The sequence below is a fragment of the Pteropus alecto genome, unplaced genomic scaffold, assembly GCF_000325575.1.
Source record: "Pteropus alecto unplaced genomic scaffold, ASM32557v1 scaffold267, whole genome shotgun sequence".
NCBI lineage: Eukaryota > Metazoa > Chordata > Mammalia > Chiroptera > Pteropodidae > Pteropus > Pteropus alecto.
In genome coordinates this window covers 23,472-34,954 of record NW_006440137.1, presented here as the reverse complement: position 1 = coordinate 34,954, position 11,483 = coordinate 23,472, and the positions used below count along the sequence as shown (strand labels likewise).

The window sequence follows — 11,483 nt, the reverse complement described above, 5'->3', positions numbered from 1 at the left end:
AATTTTCTTGTAGATATTTAATCATGCTCACTACCCTCAAGCTCAGTCCCTGTCAGTATTAGCAATAGTTTCAGTAGCGTTTGCACAGATTCATCTGGGGCTCCACGTTGAATGGTCTCGGAAGGTATGGGAGGAGGGGCCCTTCGGATTGCGGGTTGGGGGCTGCTACTCAGCCTCAGTTTTGCAACCTGGCTGGTAAAAATCAACTGCTGTTTCTTTGCCATCCTGCTTCTCTGATTTCTGCTCTGATGACTGGGCCCTGCTGCAGGATGCATAGAGCTCACACCACTCCCAGGCAGGGCTGTTCAGGGAATTTGTCACACCTTCCTCCCTTCCCCTCCTCCTACAAGGAGCTCCTGAAGCTGTGAGAGGCAGCTTCTTTATTTCTCCCCATCCACCTCCCAACACCTGGAGTTCTGATCTATGCTAGCTTTAATGCTTAGATTCCATACTTAGACATGCTGGTGTGCAGGTTGGGTGTTTTTTTTTAGACATGCTGGTGTGCAGGTTGGGTGTTTTTTGAGTTTTAGATGTTCAATTTAGTGTTGTTTCAAGGGGACAGATCTGGAGACATCTCTCACTTCGACGTGTTTCTTCAAACTCTTGAGTTTACTTTTTTAAAGTCTATTCCAGATGTCAGATGCATGTTGGAAGTGGGGAGATACGTTTTTTGGATGAATGATAATTGAAACTTTTAGTAGTGTGATGTCAGTTGTAATAGAGAAGAGTGGATGGATTTGAGAGATTTTTAGAAGGTAGATTCCACAATGTTTAGAGATTGTTTGAATTTGCATGTATGCATGTGTGCAGGTACTATATCGTGTTGGATGAATGGTAGAAGCACAAGGGAGAAGAAAATATCAAATGTGGCTCCCAGATTTCTTAGTTGAGCAACTTTGTGAATGATAGCTTGCTTTTAAATGCTTATATAGAAAAATTTAAGATATGTAAGGCTGACAAACCTGACCTTCCTCATCAATCTTTTGAATCTGATATCTGTTGGGTTTATAGAGTATTCACATGTCTCCTATAAAAAGGCAAAAGACCCTGATGATGCTGGTGATAGACAACTCTTTAAAACATTTACAAATTAAAAAAAAATTTCGATTACAGTGAAATACAATATTATATTAGTTCCAAGTGTACAGTATTGTAAAACATTTTTAGTGAGATTTGCACACTAACTTCTAGCAAAGAATGAGGACATGGGTGCATGAGACTTGTCTGGGTAGGACTCTTAAAGTAGTGGGTGAAATGGGGAAATGGAGGACTGGAAAAAAAGACAGGCAGGTCTTTCTTGTTGGCAAATGTAGTTATTTTGCTGAAGAGGGTGGAGGTCCTAAGAAAGATAAATCATACATGTCTCCAGAAAAAAATGAAACTGACAAATGTGTAATGGCAATTGAAATCTATTCCCCTTTGCTTTCAGCCAGCTCCTCACCATTATGACATTCTTCTTTCACAAGCTTAAGAATCTAGTTGAGTTTCATTGTCTCATATGTCTGATTTCCTGCAACTTTCCCTGAAATATCTAACTCATAAGCCCATAATATATTGTCTGTGACTTAGTACCTCTTACTAACTAATGTAATGCTTTTAGAAAGCTGTCTCCAAAAGTTTTAGCTTTCTGCCACCTCTACCTTCCATTTCTTGCCATTCCATACCTTGAACTAAAAATTAACCAGCTCATCTGATTAAACAGATGAATCCCTTTATAAAATGCTCTAGATGGCAGTAGAGGAACTCCTTCACTGTAGTTGAAAAAGCCTTCCACGCAAGGGAATGCATATGGAAAATGGTCAACTTCCAGCTTTCCACTGTTATCTGAATTAAAGGCAGAGAAAATGTAAAAAAGGAAAAGTAGCACAGTGTGCTAAATGCTGGTTCATCAATTCAATATGCTTGGCATTCATGTCGCACAAGGAAAAGGTTTTTCAAGTACACTTGTCTCTTGTTTAATGATGTAAATGCATTTGTTTTCTTTTTCAGCCATAAAATTATTTTCCATTAAATGAACTTTGTTGTTTCCTCACTGAATTTCATTATTAAAGTGGGGATAATGTCATTTAGAAGAAAAAACTGTTCATGAATGTTATTAAATCACAAGAGTGAAGCAAACCTTTCGAAATAGCCCACTTAAAGGAAAATAATAATCTGCCAAAAACACTGACAGTAGTATTAAAATACTTATAAATATTTACAAAATATTAGTAACATGCTTTATACCAAATAAGCCATAAAATAGAAAACATTAAGAAAGAAAATACAATACCAGATTCTTTAGAAGTTAATGATCAACATTTCTCTCTTTTTACTCCTTAAATCTTCAGTAGTTTGGTTGAATTTTTCCATTGCCTTGAACTGCTTTATACCCTTTTGAACTATGTGTTAAATATAATTCATTAAAATTTTTTCTTCTGTATGTGAAGATGGCTGTTTCCAGGTATTAGCTCATACTGACTCTTTAATGTCCAAAGCAATGTTGTATTTATTTACCTGATGGTAGATGTTTCTTATTAGGTGATGCTATTATTACTAATATTTGCATAATGTGTTATAGAGAATTTTTCCATATATGTTATCTCATTTAATCTTTACAACAATGTTATGTAGAGATTATCATTGTCCCTATTTTACAGATGAGAAGCCAGGTCATAAAGGCTTAGTAACTTGTCCAAGGTCACATACATTTTAAGTGACAGAACTTTGACATGTATTTTTGTTTGTTGACTCTAAATCATGAGATCATTCCTCTATTACTCACTGTATCCTAAACAGTTAGCATATTAAAAAATTATGTTCACTTACAAAAAGTTAGAAAACAGAGGCAAAGAAAGAAGAACAAACAGTGGTCCATTGTAAATGGCCCTTTGAAGGTAGATAGGGAAAATATTGTGGAAGACCTTCTAAATCATGGAATGGGAATTTTAAGGCAATGGGAAGCCATCAAAAGGTCTTAAACCAAGGCAGGACACGATTTGCATTTTTGAAAAAAAATTCTGGTTACAGAGTGTAGAAAGTGGTTTGGAGAGAGCAAGAATGGCTGTGGGGAGGTTGGTGGGTAAATTAGATGGCTGTGTAGCATTTCAGAAAAAAAAAAGTGGTTTCAATTGGTGGCATGAGAAATGAGCAGATTTGAGCAAAATTCAGGAGTTAGAATCAATAGGCCTTTGATTGACTGTAGATTGGGGATAAAGGACAAGAGAATATCAAGAATAAAATTTAGAATGGGCAAGTGAGTGATTAGAGGTGTTAATAGTGAAACAGAAAATATTGGAAGAACATCTGATTTTTGCTGAAATGTTATTTGATCACCATCTACTTAGTCAATAATGAAATAATTCAAGGTATGTCAGAAACATGGTGGAGTGAGAGATGTCCCCAGATCTGTCCCCTTGAAACAACACTAAATCGAACATCTAAAATTCAACCAAAACACCCAACCTGCAGACCGTCATGTCTGTGTGTGGGATCTAAGCATAAAAGCTACCAAATGTTAGAACCCCGGGTGTCGGGCGGTGAACTAGGAGAAACAAAGAAACTGCCTCTCACAGCTGCAGGAGCTCCTTATAGGAGGAGGAGGAGGGGAAAAGTTGCGGCAAATTCCCTGAACAGCCTTACCTGGGGGTGGTGTGAGTTCTACGTGGCCTGTGGTAGGACCCAGTCATCAGAGCAGAAAGCAGAGAAACAGGATGGCAGAGAAACAACAGTTGATTTTTACCAGTCATGGTTGCAAAACAGAGGCTGAACCTCAGCCCCTAACCTTTAATTCAGAGGTACCCTCCTCCCACATCTTCTGAGACTGAACAATGCGGAGCCCAGGTGAATCTGAGCAAATGCTACTGAAACTGTTTGTTACACTTACAGGGTTGGAGACTGAGGGTAGGAAGTGTGATTGAATATCTATAAGAAAAAAAGGCATTATTAAGATTTTATATAAAGCGGATATTTAATAGGATTAGACGCCACCTACTGGAAACCAAAAAAAAAAAAAATGCCATCTTAGCAACAGGCTGAAGAGAGACCTTTATATAATAAATCTTCATTTTGGAAAAAAGCAGAATACACTTACATTAATGCCCAGGCAAAGAAATAGTCCATTAAAAACCATGAGCAACCAAGGTGACAAGGAATCTCAGAAAGAAAGAGAAAAATCTCCAGAAAATAAGCTTACAGATATAGAAATATACGATGTAAATGGCAGAGAATTCAGAATGGTACTTCCGAAAAAAACTCAATAAGATCCAAAATAATTCATATCAACAATTTCAGGAATTGGAAAAACAACTATATGAGCAGAATGAGTTCTTTAGCAAGGAGATTGAAACTCTCAAAAAGAACCAAATAGAACTTCTGAAGATGAAGAACACCTTGAAATAGTTGAAAAACAAAATAGCGGCAATGGGAAATAGAGTCGAACAAAGGGAGTAAAGGATCAGTGACATCAAATACAGAAATTTAGAAATAAATCAGGAAGAAGAGAGAAAATGAAGAATGAAAAACAATGAAAAGAACTAGCTGATACCATCAGGAGAGGAAACATAAGAATAATGGGCATTCCCAAAGGGGAGGAAAAGGAGCAGGGATTAGAAAGCATTTTCAGACAAATAGTTGACAAGAATTTCCCAAATCTAAGGAATGAGCTGGAGCCTGGCATTCAAGTAGTCAACAGAACAATCAATTACCTCAATCCAAAAAGGCCTTCTCCAAGACACATGTTTTAATATTATCAAAAATCAACGACAAATGAAAGGAATGACCAGCCAAGAATAATGTATCCAGAAAGCTCTCCTAAATAAAAGGAGAAATAAAGACCTTTCCAGACATACAAAAATTGAGAGAATTTTACACTACAAAACTTGCACTACAGGAAATACTGAAAGGGGTCAGCTCACCTAAAATGAAATGACAAAAAAAAAAAAAAAACAAAATTAGGAGTAAGGCGACCAGCGGGCATATTGAAGCAGAGGAGTGCAACTCTTACTAAGAACAGGGCTTCATAAGCTCAAACAATAAGAAGAGGTTTGCTACAGCAAGATAGTAATGAACATTTAGCATACATAGAGACAAATTGAGACAACAATGACTAAAGGGGAGAATTCTAAGATCCATAATTCATAAAGGAGAATGAAAATAAGGCACGCACAGAAGAAAATGAATGCCGTATATATGTAACTATCCTTTACATATTTGTAATGGTAACCACACACCGAAGATTCAGAATTGAAGTATATAACATAAAACAAGAAGAACCAGAGGGAAAACCCACAAAACTCAACCAAAATAATAATTAAAAAATACCCAGATATATAAGGACAAGGAAACAATGGAAACACCAAGCTACAAGAAGGCAAAAGATAAAATGGCTATAGGAAGACCTCATATTTCAATAATCACCCCAAATGTAAATGGACTGAACTCACCAGTAAAAAGGCACAGGATTGTAGATTGAAACAGAAAACAAAACCCAACCGTATGCTGCCTCCAGGAGACACATCTCAGCTCCAAAGACAAATATAGACTCAAAATTAAAGAGTAGAAAATGGTATTTCAAGCAAATGACATTCAGAGAAAAGTGGGAGTAGTGGTACTAATATTGGATGAAATACATTTTTAAAAAAAAAATGTAAAGAAAGATACTAAGTGACACTTTATAATGATAAAAGGAATCATGCACCGAGAAGATATAACATTTTTTAATATTAATGCTCCCAATCAGGGAGCCCCAAAATATGTAAAGCAATTACTAAGAGAACTAAAGGGAGAAACAGACCAAAACACTATATCGTAGTAGGAGACCTAAATACGCCACTGTCGGATATGAACAGAACATCCAAACAGAAAATTAATAAAGAAATAACATCCTTAAATGACACATTAGACCAACTGGACATAATTGACATTTACAAAGCCTTCCATCCCAAAACAACTGCTTATACATTCTTCTCTAGTGCACATAAAACATTCTCGAGGATTGACCACAAACTGGAACACAGAGGTAGTCTCAACATATATAAGAGGATCAAAATCATACCAACTGTATTCTCTGATTATAATATTTTGTAACTAGAAATTAACTGTAAAAAGAAAGCAGGAAGAACCACAAATACATGGGATAAAATAACATGCTACTGAAGAATGATTGAGTCAGAGAAGAAATAAAAAGAGAGATCAAGACACATAGAAACAAATGATAATGATAGTACGACATATAAAAACTTTTGGGACATGGCAAAAGCAGTCATAAGAGGTAGTTCAGATCATTACAGGACTATCTCCAAATACGAGAAAGAACCCAAAGATACAACCTAATGCTTCATCTTAAAAAACTAGAAATGGAAGAACAAATGAAGTTTAACGTCAGCAGAAGGAAAGAAATAATCAAAATTAGAGCAGAAATAAATAAAATGGAAAATAAAAAGAAAAATGGAAAAAAATAAATGCAACAAAGAGCTGGTTCTTTGAGAAGGTTAATAAAATAGACAAGCCTTTGGCTAGACTCTCTAGAGAAAAAAGAGAAAGGACACATATAAACAAAATCAGAGATGAAAGAGGGGAAATTACAACAGTGCAGAAATACAAAGGATCATACAAGAATATTATGAAAAAAATATATAACACCAAATTTAATAACCTAGGAGAAATGGACCAGTACTTAGAAAAATACAGCCTTCCTAGACTGAACCAAGAAGAACTGGAAAATCTAAATAGACCAATCAGCAATATGAAAATTGAAACAATCATGAAAAACCTACCAAAAAAAAAAAAAAAAAAAAAAAAAAAAAAAAAAAAAAAAAAAAAAAAAAAAAAAAAAAAAAAAAAAACTCGCCTAACTTGTAGACTGAGAATTGAGGTTGATCTTGGTTACTGGTTCTTTGAAAAATTTACAAAAGCTGTGAATGAAATTATGCACAGAATTTCAAGGGGTTCAAAACTCACATACCCTGGATTCCCTAGGGACTAATGGAACCCAAATATGAAAACTTCTGATATAAAGAAATCTCTCTGAGAGTGATAGCTGTTAAACATGAGAATGAATACTCAAAGAAGGAGACAAATTATTTTCTGTAAAGTTGCTTTGAAAATAGTTTTTCATGGAGACCTAATGTAGAGGACCTTTTATATATATAGTAATTAAGACTGCATTTTCTTAGTTATAAATTTGTCAAGTATATGAGCCAAATGGAGTGTGTCCACATTATCTAGTGGACTCATATTCAAGAGCATGCAATCAAACCACAGGCAGAACTTATTTGAGATCCTATTGTTTGTACTGAGACTTGACCTACCACTAATGAGATATGCAACAGAAGGCAATCCAGTCCCTTCTCTGGGCCTTCATTTCCTTATCTAGAAAATGAGAAGATTTGGATCACAGTTTCTTAGGTAACTTTTATTTCTGATAGTCTCATGTTAATGTACACCAAAGACACACCGGGATATGCAAGAAAATAAACATTACATACATCACTCATTTAGAATTAACGGGATTCATTTTTCTTATAAGTAGTAAGTCTTAAGAGTAATCAATATAATGGGGGCATGGGGGCTTATTGGGTATATAGTTTGTTCCAGGCCTAGCATATGCCTGACGAAAACTTATACCCAAAAAGTGAAGGTTTTTTTGTGAATTTTGAAGTCCACTCATTCTCCACGTCTACATCACTGTCCCAAAACACACACAGAAAACAAGCAAATAAACAAATGTTTAAGTTCTCTGCTGGAATGTTTTCATTAAGAAAATATAAGCATTTGATATGGAAATGGATGATAAGAGTCAACCTTGTACACTGAAGACTACATTTTTTTGAGTCTGAAGACTACATTTTGACATTTACCACTTTGAGCAACATGGTAAACATTTGTCTGATGATAAAAAGTTAATGGTGCTGGAACAACCAGATACCCACATGCAAAAGAATGAAGCTGGACTCCTATCTCCCACCATATACAAAACAACTCGAAATAGATCAAACTCCAAAAAGTAAGGGCTGAAATTATAAAAATTTTAGCAGAAACATAGGCAGAAATATTTGTGATCTTTTATGAGGCAATGGTTTCTTAGATTAGATACCAAAAGCACAAGCAACAAAAGAGAAAAACGTAAATTGGATAAGATTGTCAAGATTAAAAACTTCTGTGTTCAAAAGACACTATTAAGAAATGAAAAGAAAACCTGCAAAATGGGAGAACATTTCTGCCAATCAGAAGGGATTTGTATCTAGAATATATAAAGGATTGTTGCAATTCAATAATGACAAATAAGCCAGTTTTAAAGTGGGCAAAGGATCTGAAGAGACGGTTCTCCAAAGAAGATATACAAATAGCCAATGAGCACATGAAAAGGTGTTCAACATCATCAGCTATCAGGGAAATGCAAATCAAAGCCATGAAATACCACTTTATACTCATAAAGATGACTATTATAGAAAAGACAGACAACTGTTGAAGAGGCTGTGGATAAATTGGACTCACACACTACCTATAGGACTGTAAAATGGTGCTACCCCTTGGAAAGTAGTTTAGAAGTTTGGCAAATGGGTAAACGTAGTTATTATATGACCCCACAATTCTTTTTAGGTACAAACGAGAGAAATGAAAACATGGCCACACATAAACATGAATGTTCACAGCAGCATTATTCATAATAGTCAAAAAAGCAGAAATAATTCCAACGTCCATGATGACACTGATGGATGAATGAACTTCAGTATTTGCAAAAAATGGAATATTACTTGGCAATAATGAAGTATTGACATGTGCAACATGGATGAATGTTGAAAACTTTATGCTAATTAAAAGAAGTCAGTCCCAAAAGACCACATTTTATATGATTCCTTTTATATGAAATATCCAGAATAAACAAACTCATAGAAACTTAAAGTAGATTAGTGCTTGCTGGGGTGTGGGGACATGAAGGAACTTGGATAAGGTGGTAAGAGGTACAGTGATTCTTTTTGGAGTAATGAAAATGCTTTAAAACTGACCATGGTGATGGATGCACAATGCTATGAATATATAAAAGTCATTGAATGGTACACTTTAAGTGGATGAACAATATGGTATAAGAATTGTATCTCAAAAAAGCTTTAAAAAGAAAAAAAAAAGCTACCTACCAAACCCCTAAGCCGTTGGGCTCCCTGCCAACAAACTGGTTTAGAGCCAGAAGCTATAATTTTCTTGATTTGCGTAACAACCTTGTGAAGCACAATACATATAAATGGAACTTATTTGCTTTTTGTCCAACATGGTTTTGTACTAAATGTTTGAGTGGCTGTCCATTTGAATTCTTCAGAGACCTGAGGAATAAGCCCACCTACCCATTGTGGTTTGCCACCATTTCTCTCCTATTTCTCCAGTGTCCTACTCAGTATATCTGCATAGTAAACTCTCAATGGCTGTGTGTTGTATCAATGAATTAACACTGACTATATCAAAGAGTTTAAGGTGGTAAAATAGTAGTGTGCCTATCTAGGACAATGAAGTTGTAAACAGGTAACTGAAGAAAAAACGTTTTGCTCTATTTTCAACAACTCAGAAAACACTGTTTACGTAAAAACCTAGATCTAGTCTCTCATTAGAATTTTAACTTCATGTCAACCAGGAGATACAGTACTACTTTTGGAACTTCTAAATCTTAGTTACTCTTAGTTTAAAGAAAAAGAAAGCTTATCAAAACAAAGGAACGAGATGAAAGATTTAGTTAGACAAGCATTGCAGCTAAATTTAAGTCAAATTCGAACATTTAAATTTAGCATAGCATTAAAATGGCTCTGAGGAAAGCTTTTAAATACTCAAGTTTCAAGGCTAGAACAAAAGTTTACAAATTTACAAATTAGCTTATTCAAATTTGACTATTAATCCTGTTGTGGCTAGTCTGTACAATTTCTTGTCTCTGTACATGCCTGCAGCATTTATTTGTGGAGACATGCCTCAAAGACACTGGCTCTGCAAGGGAACAAGAAAGTCATTCTTAACCTCGCTTCTATGTTTTATTTTCACAGAAACGTTTCCACCACTGGGAGAGCCGAAGCTTCTACTGTTATCAGTGTGGTCCGTGAAGAGTATGATCTTCTATTTATTCAAAATCCTCCCATCCAGAATCAATCTGAACATTTGATTAAAACAAATGTCCTGACAACACAGACTACTGTAAAGGAACGAAAGTTCTGAATTTAAGACATGTTTTCACTTTTGGCTATCTTTCGTCTTTCTGTGAGGTATCTACTTTGAAATGAAATAATAAACATGAGAATCACTGTAATGTAGAAGAATGGGCACATGGCTAGTGGACATTCGATCTACATTTTGGACCCTGGTTCTACTACTTAACCCCTAAGAATTCTCTCCATAAAGTGTTACCCATGACAGGCTATAGCACGTGCCTGAATGTCTACGAAGCCTGGCTGAACCTCTTCCCTGCTCTAACTCTGTCTCTGAGCACAGGGAGGCCCATGGTCAGCAGTTCAGAACTTGACAAGACTAGCTGAAACCGGTGGCTTTCTAAATGAGCTCCGAAAGACTGAAAAACTCTTCATAATATAATCTCCATGAGAAATAATACAGTTACCAGTCCCACGATTGCTCACCGCTGCCATTCCACCAGGACCAAAAACCATTCGCAGCTGCTGTGTTGCCATAACAACGGCCAGAAGCAATCATAAAGAAATAAACAGCACATGGAACCCTGTTCCCAAGAACGAGCCACTGCTCCTTCCCCCTGGAAAACCCATGAAGATTCCTCATACATATTTGCCTAAAACTCCCCTTCATTTCTACTCTTCACTGCTAAGGGAGAAGAAGTTGATCTGAGAGCTATGCTCCTGCTTCTCTGGTCTCTGGGCATAGAATAAAAGCTTGCACTGTTAATGCTCACTTTTGGTTTGTGACTGGCTTCCCAACACACGTAATGGAAAATGAACCCCATCTAGGGTCCTTAAAAAGGGGTCTTTTGCCCGTTGATAACAAAACGACATAACGATCCAACCTGCCACAATGAATCGAATTAAGATAATTAATATATGTGAAAGTCATTTGACATGGAAAGCACTGTGACAGTGTAACATGCAGAGTAATGATTTAGAGTGCATAAGTACTTTTCATAAATAAATATGAGAGCAGAACTCCCCTTATATATGATTCTTAGTTTCTCTACCTCCACCACACCCATGCAGTGTTCTGGAGTTATAGCCATGGGCCTTCAAGTTGGCTGGACTTTCTTCTTTGGCAAAGTTACCAATTTCAAACTCTGGTCCTAATTCCCTTTCAGCAGCACCTTGGAGTAGGCAAGGTCAACGCTCTCTCCCTCAGAACCCTTCCAGGGCAGGGCTTCACTACATTTTTCATATCATAGACTGTACAAGGTGATATTATTTGTACATCCATGGCACACTATAATGAACAAAGGGGCTCTCTGGTTGCCCCAGTACCTATCCATCTTCCTGAAGGCTAAAGGTCTGAATGAATCAGACACACATGCACTG

At 36.2% G+C, this 11,483-nt stretch overlaps 1 pseudogene; it reads right to left on the bottom strand.

Annotated features, from left to right (window-relative positions):
- Positions 1-10,640, bottom strand: part of LOC102878084 — a 46,541-nt pseudogene extending 35,901 nt beyond the window's left edge.
- Positions 10,641-11,483: the final 843 nt, after the last annotated feature.